The 13,718-nt window shown below is 34.0% G+C and overlaps 1 protein-coding gene across 1 annotated transcript in view; it reads left to right on the top strand.

The window, feature by feature from the left end:
* The window catches only part of LOC113522757 (uncharacterized), a 216,739-nt gene that overhangs the window by 110,872 nt on the left and 92,149 nt on the right, over window positions 1-13,718 (top strand). Inside the window, exon 2 of the mRNA XM_026908565.3 lies at window positions 12,082-12,138. The gene's annotated coding sequence lies outside the window, so the exon portion shown is untranslated. The remainder of the gene's footprint in view (window positions 1-12,081; window positions 12,139-13,718) is intronic.

Below are 13,718 nucleotides of genomic sequence, written 5' to 3'. Positions count from 1 at the left end.
AATTAATACCTAAACACTTTTAGTTTTGAATCTAACCTTTTTGGCAATCTTGTCTCGTGTACAGTTGTGTATTCTCAAAATGAACACTTTTTTATCATAGTTCTATTATTAGGTAGTCTGATATTAACTGGTAGCTTAGTGAAAGTACTTACATTCATCTAAATTACAATGTAAAGAGTCTGCAACAGAAATATACTGGGTGCATTGTGCTTTATCTGATTGTATTATACAAACATTACTTTCCAGATGTAATCTTAAAATTTGACGACGTCTTGTAATAATGCTGTTGTGGTATGCATGTATGAGTGCATAGATAGATAGTAAATAAATATTAGGGTTGCCAACTTTTCTTTTACCATAAAGGGACAAAGGCCAAGAACCTTAAAAATTAAGACTTCTGAATCGGACCGATCAATCTGTAAGTAGATGAGTATGATAGGTATGTTATGTTTATTATACTGTTTTGATTTATTATATATAGTTCATTACGTTGCACTGTTAATTACATTATCTGTTATACGTGTATTAAAGTTTAATAAATAAATAAATATATCCTTTAAGATAAAAAAATAATGTAAATCGGTTTATAACTGATGTAGTTATGAGGTAATAAACACAAAAAAAAAATACAACTGAATTGAAAAATAGGGCATTTGTCTTTTGGGATTCGGGACAAAAAATGGATTGCATTTTTTTTTATATTCCATTTTATTTAAACTTTAATCTTTAATCTCGTTTTTACAAATTGCACATTTTACTGCACATTTTACAGTACCTTTTGTGTTTTGACAAATTTATCAAAAGAAAACAACACAATCAAAATCGTTGTTAAACGTGGTTAGCAATTTGGCTTTAATTAAATTCGGTGTGTATTTCATATTTGTTAACAACATCAGTCGGATCTTCGGATAAAATCATAAGGATTTTCGTAAATACGAAACATAATTTGTCCTGGTGGGATTTTAAAAATTTTGTAAAAAAATCCGGGATGTCCCGTGAAATACAGAACGGTTGGCAGCACTAGTAAATACTCACTTACAACTTACCTTGATTTGCTAAGCCAGTTTTTTATAAAGATGAAAATGGTTAACCCGCTAGTGCTATCGGTTTACGCTGTACCAGTGTTTAGGGTATCATTGAGGATGGAATTAGATTAATTGATTTATTGTGACGAATTTAGGAGTTAATCAGAGTGTCGTGGTCATAGGATACACCACCCCTTCCTTTCCCGTGGGTGTCGTAAGAGGCGACTAAGGGAAGTTAATGTTTAAGGGATAGTTTTTGTATAAAGTATTAATTTCTGTCGCTATCTTTAAGGCAGTAACTTTCTCACCTTTTTGTATTTATATATTTGATTTGAAACTGTTTTTTTTTTTAATTATATATATATATATATATATATATATATATATATATATATATATATATATATATATATATATATATATATACATATAATGAAGTTTGTGAAATGTAGTTAGTACAGATAATTTGAGTCGTTCTCCTTTCCTATTACTTTAAATATCATTCTAGCGAATTAAATGCAGTCTGTTGGAATAATTTTCGAATATGTTCTTTAAGTTTTCTTTTATGATGCTTATATTTATCAAAACTTCACAAATTAATTTTTTATTTAAAAATGTACTAGACATTCTGTAAAAAAATGCATAATGGTTTGCGGAATTTCATCGTCGCAATTTGGAAGGATAGGTAGCAGCGTCTTGAAACATCACCAAGTTGTACAACGAGCTACACATTTTCTTAGCGTAATAGAATCCGGAACGTACAATTTAATACATATCCTTCCATATTCTTCTTTACATTTATTCTGGGGACATCGTGGCCTGTAATAATTCAATCTCATAATATGTCGCATCACGTACACTTACAGGTAATGCATATTCATGTTAACTATTCAAGATTCATCAGAGTAATTAGGTTTTAGAGATGAAAGCAATCCTAATTATAAACACAAAGACCCTTATCAACTAAATCTTAGTTGATATGCCTGTCACCAGGTATAAATAGATACATAAAATGGGATCACCCACTTTGCTTGTGTTCTATAAAAACATTAAAGAATAGAAGGTAATATTGTGTGTTAGTTGCATGCAGATTACGAATACTGGATTGTTTTTGATCGTACATTGTGGGATTAACTTACTTTTTGCAAGCAACATGGATGTTATTAATTTAGTATTTTATTTTTATACAACTTAGAATGGCAAACAAGCTGAGAGGAAGTGGTAACCGTCGCCTATAGACATGAGCAGTACTGTGGACATAACAGAGTATACTGTTTCGCCCATGATACCCTTCATGCGTTGCTATTCCTGAGGACTTAGGTGTTATTCCATTGTACCCTGTAAATTCACTGCTATATCCCACCCTTCAAACCGAAATACAGCAATGTAAACACAACTGCTTCACGGTAGAAACACGAATGGGACAATACTAATTTAGTCCTTGTTGTGAATTTTAAGCGATTTTAAATAACAGAAGTTTATAAATAATTTTAACTAGTGATCGCTCCGTGATAGAAATTCGACCGTAACATATGTTTTAATAAATGAACTTATTATGATTATGTTTGACATTCAGTAAGACCATAGACAAATAATATTAAAGACAAACAATATTAATCTATTCTCAATTTGACCACAGATTTTAACAATAAACAAAAGAGTATATATGTGTGTATGTGTCAAATACATGGTAGTGTGTGTTTTTATTTTTATTGATTTAATGTATTTTTTATGTAATTTAATAAAAATATATTAGCATTCTGTACTCCTCTGTAATATACTAAAAGTATGCGAAATTTCATACTCCTCAAGTCGTGCAATTTTTGTAAAAACGATTACAAAGTTTTTTGTATATATATTGATTCACGTTGGTGAAGTCGCGAGATATCGCTAGTATATTATCATTATCTCAGCCATTATCTGTCCACTGCTAAACATAAGTTTCCCAATCGACCGCCATAAGAAACAGTTTTGAGCCACTTGCATCCACTGACTCCTTACAAGTAGTACACCATAAAGTATTAACTCTGTATTAGCTTGTAACTCGCGGATTTAAAATACAAATTCGAGAATTTCATTCTTTTTGAAAATTTCTTTAAGAAAGACGCCAAGAAAATTGTGTGATAACAGCCGTGACAAGATTTTTACGCACCGAACATAATATTTTGATTGAATTAACTTTGTTAGAGGTTTTAATTTAACTTTTAACATTAGATGGCGGAAACTGAGACTATAACCTTTACTATACGGCAGTAAAATTTATAAGAGGCAAGTTCGTAATTTACGAAAACAAGCGTTTAATTGGTGACGTAATAACGTGGAAGTGTTGCTTCATTTTTTTGGACATTAAGTAATTTTAATCTATCATGTATACTAAAGGAAGACTTTGCACAAAAGTCGTCTGCTTGGGTACCTCTGTCCCATTCGTGTTTCTGCCAAATTTCAATTTAATCGGAAGCCAGCAAGTGGTTAAAAAATAGTTTGCTAATTTTGAACGGAATATCAACATAACAAGTAACAAAAAAGCAAGTAAAAGCCTGCAAAGCAATGAATTAAATGAAATAAAACGAAATAAGAAGAGACAGAACGAAACGAAGTGTAATTTATTAGCAACGAACGTGGTTAATTGAGATAGTGTTATAATTTTTTCGGCAGCCTTAACATTCAGCCAGTTCGACATGCAACATTTTTAAACAAACTTTATTTAAAATATATCTGTAAATATATACTCTATCGCATTCGTGTTTCTGCCGTGAAGCAGTAATTTGCATGACTGTGTTTCGATTTGAAGGGCGGGATATGGCAGTGAACTTACAGGGTACAGAGGAATAACACCTTAGTCCCGAGGAATGTCAACGTAGGAGAGGAATCATGGATGACACAATATACTCATGACACTGTTCATATCTATAGGAGACGGTTACCACTTTCCACCAGGTGGACCGTCAGCTTATTTGTCATACTAAGATTCATAATAACTTAAGATTTTGGTCCAGGAAAAAACACCGAATTCCATTGTGGTAAAAGCAGTTATTTTATTTAAAAACTAAACCATAGAAACATTTAGATTAAATGTATATGGGAACAATTTGAAAGTCTTTCTTCAGGTAGAAAAGGAATTTTACAAATCGGTTCATAACTGACTGAGTTATGAAGTAACAAACATAATAAAACAATCGAATTGAGAACCACTTTTTTTTAAGTCGGTTACAAAAAGTTATAATCCGTCTGTGGTGAAACAACTTACGTGACATTTTGTATAATCTGTATCAAAGACCTACGTCAATTTATTTGGACGTTTCCCGCCATTTTTGGGAGGCGAGGTAAGTACGAAAACACATCTATCAGCACTGTCACTGTTGTCTGGACCGCTTATGTCTTATGTTATCAATAAAAGGTCGCGTTGTGAGTTGCCTTTTTAGTTTTATAACGTGGCTTCTCTCGCGTAGATTTGAAATAAAAAGTATATTATGTATCAAACATCTCTTTTTGCCTATGGTTGCCTGGTAGAAGTCGCCTTTAGGTATTATGTTCGACATGTTTACTTTTGTTATGTACATAAAGTTAAACAAATAAATGCATTAATTACAGGATATGATCTTTTTTTAAAGTTAATTTAAATTTAATATTTATTTATTTATTTGTTCTATATTAACCACATTATAAAAAATGTTTGGTACAAATGGAGGACTTAATGCTATATAGCATTCTCTCCGAGTCAACTTTGAAAAACCGAAATGTAATTTTTTTTTTTTTTTTTTTTTTTTATACAACTTAGAATGGCAAACAGGTTGACAGCCCACTTGATGGAAAGCGGTAACCGTCGCCTATAGATATGAACAGTACCATAGACATAACAGAGTATACTGTTTCGCCCATGATACTTCTCAGGTTCATTAGTTTAATTTTGATATCCAAATAATTGGTTTTGACACAATGGAAATCCGTTTTGTTTTGTGGAGCACGATTTCATTAAATGATCAATTAGATAGAACGAAATAGTTCAATTGGTTTTAAAGATTGACAGATAACTGCGACGTTGCCATACTTTGTTATGAGTGCTCTTAATAATGAACGAGACATTTTCGTGTCATGACACGGTAATAGACACGGAAGAACATTTAAATCAAATCGTAAGTAAAGGTGCTTTCATAACGTCACCGATTTAGAAATATAATATTTTATTTATACGTTATTGTACACATTGATATTACATAAATAATACAAAAATATAACAGCGGTAAGTAGTAAAATGTACAAAGGCAAGCTTAACTCTAAAAGAGTTCTCTTCCAGCAAACACAAAAAGAGCATCAATGTCTATATATATTAACTCATCCGGTAAATGTTGTTTTGCCACTAACGCCACCTACTGGACAATTTTTTTCTTATCGGATTAAAAACTATTCTATCTCTTTACTTGGAGCAAACAATACGTGTTTGCAAAATTTCATTAAAATTGATTGCGCGTTTTTGAAGATTGGCGTGAACGAGTAACGTGACATGCGATTTATACGTAAACTAGCTGTTTCCAACCGCAAGATTTTTTTAACAACCCATATTTTTAAAAAGTTTTGATTACGCATTGATAAGATTATTTTTGACTGTGTGGTCCCGGCATAGAATAAGCCACTCTTTTCTTTCCCATGGGTGTCATAAGAGCCGAATAAGGGAGGGCGAGGGTTGGGCAGCAGTGATGCCAATCTGGCTGCCAAGCGTGGCAGCTACTGTCATAACCCCCCAAAGGGGAGGCTTATGTTCAGCAGTGGACATTTAAAGGCTTATACGATGATGATGAAGATTCTTTGATATATACGGAAGATATTAGACATAAGATTTCGAATGGTGTAACATTTTTCGGCTCGTGTGATTTGTTCGTCCTTGTATCTTTGTAAATTGATTGATTGATTGGTGTAACCGGGATAATACCCCTTTTGTTCGCATTTGTTGAAGAAACAAAATAAAAGTTGGTGCTATAAACTGTCAATGTTTTCCTGGAAGTGAAATAAGTTTCTTAATCATATATGCCTTTACTTTTATTTATAAATTTATTACTTTCTTTTATTCAATAACATGTGAAAAGAGAGAGAGGAAGAAAGATTCTGTCCCATTCGTGTTTCAACCGTGAAGCAGTTGTGTTTGCATGGCTGTGTTTCGGTTTGAAGGGTGGGATATGGCGTGAATTTACAGGGCACAGAGGAATAACCTGAGTCCTCAGCAATGGCAACGCATGGGGGGGTATCATGGGCGAAACAGTATATATGCTCTGTTGTGTCCATGTTACTGTTCATGTCTATAGGCGACTGTTACCACTTTACATCAACTGGAGCGTCAGCTTGTTCGCCATTTAAAGTTGCAAAAAAAAAAAAATAAAGACAGAAGCGAACAAATATTAAATGTCTACAAATTTTTGCTTTCTATTCCAAAACCCTTTATTTCTAGATTCTTACAATATCTCTGTAAAAATATCACTATTATTTTGCTCTTTTACGATACAAACTATGGCTGCGACCAAGAATTTAATATAGATGTTCAGAAAAATAACATTGTTCTAAAGATAACCGTCAGTACAATATATTTATGCGTATTAATGTAACAAATATCAGAACTCATAAACTACGTTTGCAATATGCTCCACGAAAAATAATAAAAATAGGCACGAGGCAACTTTATATCGTTCAGTACGTGCAATTTATAATATTATGGTAATTTTGTTTTGTTAACGCTCAATTTTTGTTTTATACCACTGAGGTGGTTAACAGGCATACGGCTCACCTGATGGTAAGCGGTTACCGTAGCCTATGAACGCCTGCAATACCAGAGGTATTACATCCGCGTTGCCGACCATGAAGAAACCTCTTTACCAACTTTTTGAAGAACCTCATGCTGTATGTAGTCTCTTGGGAAAACCTCGGCTATTTATTTATCTACTTGCTTTATTACATTTGGATATTATTTATTTTATACAATTTACAATGGCAAACAAGCTGACGGCCCACCTGATGGAAGGGAGTAGTAACTATCATCCATGGATATAAAAGTACATGGACATTACCAAATATACAGATGGGTAATATCCGATATCTATATAATTAGTTCCTCTGGACATTGGTGACCACCCGTTGCGATATCGCTAATGCCAGTCGGATAATATATTCATTACGAGCGCATTTTTCTTTTTGATATTATATATTGGATAATAGATATCTAATATATCTGTTATTGGTCCAATATATGTATAGATATTGTAACTACAATATTAGGCGTGAATTTACTGGGTACAGAGGAATAACACCTGAGTCCTCAGGAATGGCAACACATGGGGGGTATCATGGGCGATATATAGATATTGCTAGATATTATTACCCACCCTTAGAATATCATGTATCACCCATGCCCTTCATACGTTGCCATTCCTGAGGTCATATTTCAAAATGCAACACACCCAAACAAACACAACTGCTTCACGGCAGAAACATAAATAGGACAGTGTATATATTTACAGATATATTTTGAGTGAATTTCTTTTAAAAATGTTGCATGTCGAACTGGCTGAATGTTAAGGGTGGCCAATTATAACACTATCTCGATTAACCACGTTCGTTGCTAATACATTTCTCTTCGTTTCATTTCGTCTCGTCTCGTTTTGGTTTGTTTTATTTAATTTTTGTTTCATTTCATTTCATTGCAAGCTTTTACTTAACTTGCATTTTTATGTTGATTTTTCCGTTCAGAATTTGCAGACTCTTTATTAACCGCTTGCTGGCGTCCGATTAAATTGAAATTTTGCATATTGGTGAAAAAAAATTGCATTGTTCTTGTATTAGTCTTTAACTGTCCACTGCTGAACATGGCCTCCCCAATAAAGAGGGGGTTTGCTAGTATTTGCCACGCTTAGCAGGCAAGTTGGCAACTGCAATTTGGCTTTTGGTGATGTTTTAAGAGGGACGCTGTTGACCATCCCTCCACCATGAGTTCCCTTAGTCTCTTACGACATCTACAAGTTCTTACGACACCTGTAAGTTCGGCGATGATATATATTTCGATACAATCGAGCTGGACTGATGACGAAGATGGAAGGCCAAAGGACCTCGTAAGCTACGCATGATAAATCCATCGTGTTTTAGCTTGTTTGATTTGTCTTATTAAAAATTATAGCTCTATACAATAGCCAGATTCTAATGAGAGGTTTGAAAATTACAAAACTTTGTTTTTAAATTGCTTATTAAAATTATGGAGTACGTAAATATAATGAATATCTGGCAAGTACAACATCGTTTTCAAATAACAAATAAAATCTTTATTTACATTATGAATATTATGAGGGGGGGAAGGGATTGTTAGTAACGGGGAGATTAGCCCCCATTGCTATCAATGTACCCTATTATCGTCACTAATTTATTGTTGAATTCGTCACGATGGGCTAACTGACCTGCCTTTCAATCCTCACCAGTCATCCCTCAACTGGTGCTTCGCTAGCGTATACCGATAACATAGGCGAGGTTACCATGCCATTTTCACCCATTAGAAAAACATTTATTTATTTTATACTTTTGCACACATTGAAAAATGTCTACAGGGCGGACTTAATGCCTAATGGCATTCTCTACCAGTCAACCACCACGTTAAACAGAGAGAGAGATAATGTTCACGAAGGGACTTTTTGAAGGAAAATTTGGTTAGGGATATGAAAGTGTATTAATAACTTAAGCATCATTTAAATTGAAATAAAAAAGCCACTTTCTATAATCGTACGGCTCGCCATCGACAGGGAATTCACCCTCATACCTTACAGCCTAAATGGTCGCGTACAACGCGGTTTCAGAGATGTTTTCTCCCACAAACACTCAGGTTATGGAATGAGCTCCCTGTCGATGTTTTCCCAAGAGACTACAGCATGGGGTTCTTCAAAAGGGGGGTAAAGAAGTTTCTTCAGGGTCGGCAACGCGCGCGTAATACCTCTGGTATTGCAGGCGTTCATAGGCTACGGTAACCGCTTACAATCAGGTGGGCCGTATGCTTGTTTGCCACCTCAGTGATATAAAAAAGAAACAAAGTGAACTAATTTTTTGTACTATAGATATAAATATACGTATTATTGATTACCTATATGAACGAGCCTTTACTATTTTGATACGATGCAGTTTTTAACCTGTTTGCTTCAATTGCATAACTGTATTTATATTATGATGGGATATCACGTTTGTAGGTTAAATGCTTCAATAAAATAAATGCCGTATTTATTCATCAACATCGTTCTTGTAATTGATGATTTTATATCTGTATAGTCATTATCTTTGACACGATCATTACATGATCAAGTGTAGTAGATGACAGTAAAGTATAGTAATTGAGACCTAGACCATCTAGACTAACCGATTGTGATGACGCCTTTTGTACTTTTATATATATATTTTTATTTGTACTTTATACTAGATAGATAGATAATTTATTTACATTACTTACAGCACACAAATAATAACATAAACATATACATAATACAGACATATACAGTAAAAGAGATAAAAGAATGAAAAACAAAAAAAGCAACAAAAAAAAAACAAAATATATAAAACAACAATTTCCTTCTTTCATGCGTGTGCCATAGTAACACAAAATGGTTACAACTCAGTTTATTGCTTTACCCTCAAAAGAGCAAAACACTGATATTCTGTTGTGGCCAAGACTGTTATATACTCCACTCTTTGGAATCAACTTCCAGCAGCAGTATTTCCGAACCGATACGACAACATAACCTTCAAGAAAAGAGCATATTCCTTTTTAAAAGGCCGGCAGCACGCCTGCAATGCCGTAGGTGTTGTGGGTGACCATGGGCGGCGGTAGTCACTTACCATCAGGTGAGCCGCATGCTCGTTTGCCCCCTGTGTTGTAAAAAAAAAATATTACTGTATTTCACTTAGTTTTTCTAATTATCATTTTATATTTTATTATTTTTGGTGCAAGTAAAGAATAAAATAATAAATAAATGTGATCAGATAGATCGTGTTCTATCTAAGGGAGTTAAGAGTCCGGAACCGGCGTGCAAACATGAGACTAGTTATGATATAATACAGTCTTTGGTACTTGGTTCTCTCTGCCTACCCCGCATGGGACTTTTTTTATACAACTTATAATGGCAAACAAGCTGACGGCCCACCTGAAGGAAAGTGGTAACCGTCGCCTATAAACATGATCAGTACCATGGACACAGAGAATACAGTACAATAACACCTGAATCCTCAGGAATGGCAACGCTTGGGAGGTATCATGGGCGAAACAGTATACTCTGTTATGTCCAAGGTACCGCTCATGTTTATAGGCGACGGTTACCACTTTCCATCAGGTGGGCCGTCAGCTTGTTTGCCATTCTAAGTTGTATAAAAAAAGATGCAACTGAGATCCCGTTAGCGAAGTGTAATTAGTTCCGAGGATTTTGGAACAGGGCATTATCTAAAAAAAATCATTCAAGCCGAAACAGCCGTACAAGCTAAGTTATCATGGGAGGTAGCTGTACTTCGATTTTATAGGTTGGTTATAACATAATCTCAGATTATATAAATAGAGCGTCTCCATAGAAATGTTTCGAAAAAAATGGGTCAACTTTTTCATACAATATTGCGTGATAAATAGTTATGAGTGATTCCTTTATAACTTCTATATTTATTTCTCGAATGCTGTATCTATATAATCTAAGAATACAACGAAATTACAGAATACTCAGGCATACAATCTACACATGTATATTCCCGTTTTTATATTAGTATACAAATTCTATACATATGTTACTTTCTCTCGTTTGTCTACTTAGATTTTCCTTACATTATGTTCCCATATGTGTAAGCCGAAGTAAATGAAAAGAAGACATCGAAATATACTACGTACAGCCGCGCCGCCATATTAAGATCACACAGTAGATAAAGCTTGCATTACACTGCTAGCTAAGCTAACTGAATTCGATGCTGATTCAACGCTTGACGGCCAAGCGTGGCAACTGCAAGCAAAACCCCCCTACAGGGAGGCTTATATAACAGTGGACAGTTAAAAGCTAATATGATGATGATGATATACTTTACTGAAATATTTGTCATTTTAACATATTGTTAAATTAACAAATATTTGTTTGTCAATTTAACAATTTGTTTGGTTGTAAAACTGCTTTTATTTTTTATTTAATAATATGACCTAATTCTTAATTATATACTAAAGCTGTTATAAATAATAGATTAGTATTAAAAAGGCCATTGTATCATGCAATAATATTCTATTATTATTAAGCTGCCACTGAAAATTTATTTGATAAATTCTTAAGCAAAATATAAAAAAAGTTTTTATATGCAAAATATTCTGTGATTAACATTTTTATTCGGTAGCAGAGCACTTTTGAAATTATATATTCCCTTCAGAACCCTTCAAAATTATTGTTTTTAAAAATTGACAGATAATTGTGATCTTGCCACACTTCGATAAGCCAAAAGGATGAACGTTCTTGAAACTACTTATCATAGGGTCAAGTTTATTTGAAATATTTTCTTTTCTGTTTTTAATAATATATGAATAATTCTGGACATAAACATAGTGCATCATCTAGTCCAAAAACTAAGTACAACTTGTTCTAGTTCTATACACATGTACTAGATGATTGATAGACGAATCAAATACGAATGGATGTAAGTGATCTAATAATTTGTCTGAAAATACCTCGTTTAGAGGTGCAATACGTGTCGCAAAACGTGCGTGAACAAAATGGCAGTCGGAGATTGATGGCTTATATGGAAGGTTATGTAACTTCTGGTAGTAATAGTGGTGGTCAATCTTCGAGTGTTGGCAGTCACACACATATAAATGATAGCAGAATTAAATACAATGATTCTTATCAAATAAACAGTAATATGAACTTTCACAAGATAACAAGATAACACCTAGTTCAGTAAAATATTTACAATTGAACACGTTAAAAATGCTCAGATATATACAAACGTACATATAAGTACTTATGAATATAAATATTTATGTGACTATAAAGATTATATAATTATACATAATATTTCTATTGTGCAGGGATCGAACCCGCAGCCATTGGAAAGCGACGGAGTGTTAAACCGCTACACCACCGAGGTAACCAAAATTTTAAATGTTATCTTTTTAAACTTATAGCTTGTTATGGAAAGATGCTTAAAAGCACCGCCTAAAATGTTGAAAGTGTAACATAACTTTAGTTACTTAGACGACAAGCCATTGTCAAAAGTGAGAATACTAATGAAGATTCTTAATTTTATTTTAAAAACGCTGAAACCTTTCGCAAATAAATTAGTATGTAGTACAAAAGAAAGCTGTGTGGTCCCGGCAAAGAATGGGCCACCTGTGGGTGTTGTAAGAGACGACTAAGGGAACTTAAAGGACGAGGAATGGGCAGCAGCTTCCCTCTTTAAACATCACCAAAGCCTTTTTTTTTATACAACTTAGAATGGCAAACAAGCTGACGACCCACCTGATGGAAAGTGGTATCCGTCGCATATAGACATGAGCAGTACCATGGACATAACAGAGTATACTGTTTCGCCCATGATACCCCCCATGCGGTGCCATTCCTGAGGATTCAGGTGTTATTCCTCTGTACCCTGTAAATTCACGCCATATCCCACCCTTCGAACCGAAACACAGCCATGCAAACACAACTGCTTCACGGTTGAAACACGAATGGGACAGAGGTACTCAAGCAATCGACTTTTGTACAAAGTCTCCCTCTGGTAAATGTAATAATAATCCCTAAATGCGGTTGCCAATCCGCCTGCCAAACGTGGCATCTACTAGCAAAACTCCCCCTATCGGGGAGGCCTATATTCAGCAGTGAACTGTTAAAGCCTGATACAATGATATGACACGAGAACACTAATTTCATTGCATTTTTTTTTTATTTACACGTATAATAGTAGTTTAAAAATGTTCTATGATGTGAAATGACAAATTATTGCTAGTGTGGAAATCCTTAGTAATATTTTTTATAAGCTTTTTTTTAATGGGTGATAATGGAATGGTAACCCCGCCTGCTCTATCGGTATACGCTGTTGGGCCCCAGTGAGAAATGATAGGTGAGGACGAAAGCAAGTCAGTCGGCCCATCGTAATGAATTCCATACGAATTAATTATGACGCTTTCCAGAGGTAACCGGCCAGATGGTATATTGACGATGGGGCTGTGTTAGACCTTATTATCAACAATTCTTTTTTCCACTTTGGGTTTGCTGGAAGAGGATCTCTCTTAGTGTTAAGCTCGCCTTTACATATTTATTTACCTCTGTCATATTTTTCATTATAATTCGTGTGTACAATAAAGTATAAATAAATAAATACTGTATTAGTATGTCAGTCAGTTCTCCATTAAATATATGATTTGTATGAAAGAAAAGAGAGAATATGGGAAAATAATATTTAAAAAGCAACTTATATATACGTATATTATCATCGTGAAAAGTCCATATCTATTTGTTTTCACTTTTAAATTCAATGAAAACAATCAGATATCCCGTAACAGAATTTTCCGGTCCTTTAATGTATTTCTTTGAAAATTTTGCCGTTGAAAGGGGATCCCTTTGGCTAAATTAGAAAGGGCACAAAGAACAAATAATGTCGATTCCGCTCATTTTGTTATCATATTAAAATCTGATGTTTAAATAATCAGATAGAACGGAAGTTTAA

The sequence above is a fragment of the Galleria mellonella genome, unplaced genomic scaffold, assembly GCF_026898425.1.
Source record: "Galleria mellonella isolate WM207_F2 unplaced genomic scaffold, CSIRO_AGI_GalMel_v1 utg803, whole genome shotgun sequence".
Taxonomy (NCBI): domain Eukaryota; kingdom Metazoa; phylum Arthropoda; class Insecta; order Lepidoptera; family Pyralidae; genus Galleria; species Galleria mellonella.
Note: the sequence above shows the minus strand (reverse complement) of the source record. Positions and strands in the feature narration are given on the sequence as shown.